The following is a 2,092-nucleotide window of genomic DNA, read 5'->3' on the forward strand; positions in this document are numbered from 1 at the left end:
CGTTACGAAGTTCAGAGAGTCGATTTCAGTACCCAAATTTCAGAATTCTAAGTATTTTGGAACGAGACCCCCTCGACGGTCCGTCGTGCCCATGACGGTCCGTCGTGGGTTCCGTCGTCTCAGCCAGTTTTTCCAGAAATAAAATCTGCAGCTCAAAACGACTAAACAGGTCGTTACAGAAAAATTTCATTAAATTAGAAGAATTAATTGTTTTGTGAAATTTGAGTCCCACAATCATATATATATATATAATTTTATACAAATGTTAACAAATACTAAACAAAAACTTAATGGAAGGAATCTCATCTCCTTTTTAGTCAATTCAAAATCCACAAAAGAAAGAAATGTATTATATCATCTAAATTAGAATGAAAAAAAGCGTATAAAATAAAACAAAAGATGATGAAATATTCTTAATAGAAAAATTATGTCATATTAACATGTTATATAAATAATATATATCGATGTATAATATGGATCGTATATCCAAAAGACAGAAGTTTATATAATGAAAATATCAAAAATTTTCTTTAAGCAACAAAATAAACCGCGGAAGATCATGTTGCCCATGATACAAAAAGTGTGGTTTGTAATATAATCTTGTTCTTGAAGGGTATATCTTGATAGATAAATAATTAATCGAAAAATTATATATATAAGCAACAATAACTTCTACTTTTTCAAATTTTACTCTAACCAACTCTTGATGAATCTCCCCCGCCGTTAAACTTTCTTCTTCATTTTGATGACTTGTAGCAAATCAATTTTTGATCGTCTCTTTAGACGAATCTTACACCACCTTTAAAATTTAAATTTTTGCTTGACTATTGTAACACGGGAAAATTCTAAAAAATATCTCTATTATAATCTTCACAAAGCTGAAAAGAAAAATATTAACAATATGAAGTTGGAGAAAATAGAAATGGACATGCAACAACACCATAGATGATTGTTATTTATACATGAGAATTAAGTAGAAGAAAGTTGAGAAGACATCTTATTTAATTAGAGAATTCAAATAGATAGAGATTTTTTTTGTAACTTTCATGTGATATAATTATATGTAGTCAATATGATTGTATTTATTATTTTTTTAATAAATTGATTAATGAAAAACATGAACGAAAAAACTCAAAAAAGGGAGAAAAAGATAAATAGTTTCTAGGTCATTAAGAGGTGTCATATCACCTTATTTATATCTAGCTTTATTATATGTATAAATTTTTTATATTTATAAGTAATATACATTTTATATAAATTAAATTAAATAATAAAGATAAAATATTTATAATGTTTTTCTTTCGTAATGGTAATTAAAAGGACAAAAAAATTAAAAAATATATTTTTTTTATTATTAATTGAATTAGAAAGGTATGAATTATGAATAATTACTCTTTGTTGGTTGGCATGTGAAGAGTCTTTGTTGTAAATATTTTTTTATTAATATAATACTTATTATAATAAATTAAATAATGACTTTTGCAATAAAATAATTAATTTAAATAAGAAAGAAAAGCCAAGAAAATAAGAAAAAAAATAAATATATGTGTAGATCATAGAGAGATGTAACATCACCTTGTCTATGATTCTTCTTTATACTATATTAAGATTAAGATTGTAATTCCAAAAAAAAAAAATGTTGAGATGACTAATTACTAACAATGATTAAATATAGTAATAAATGTGTGTGTTAATCAACTTCAAAATGAAAGCAGCCCCTCTGCTACGTACAAAAGGTTCCCTTAATTAGGTTACTTTTGATTCTATTTTATATGAGATATAAATTTTCACTCCGTTCTGTTTCGGAAAAGCGCTTATTTATAATATCTTTCACAATATATGTATAATTATGTTTATTTTAGATGAACTACATGTTTTTTTTGTTAATTATTCATGAACCTTTATTAGTGCGATGCTAAAAATGTATCATTGTCAAATTAATATTTCTTAATAGAATTTCGTTAAGCAAATTATTTTACAATATTTTTTTATCATATTGATATGTAAAAAACTGCAATTTATAGTACTTTTCGTATAGTTTTTGAATATTGATTTTTTGATTTAAAATATTGTATTAATAATGTAATCTAAT

Source organism: Solanum pennellii, chromosome 11, assembly GCF_001406875.1.
Source record: "Solanum pennellii chromosome 11, SPENNV200".
In the NCBI taxonomy this organism is placed as follows: domain Eukaryota; kingdom Viridiplantae; phylum Streptophyta; class Magnoliopsida; order Solanales; family Solanaceae; genus Solanum; species Solanum pennellii.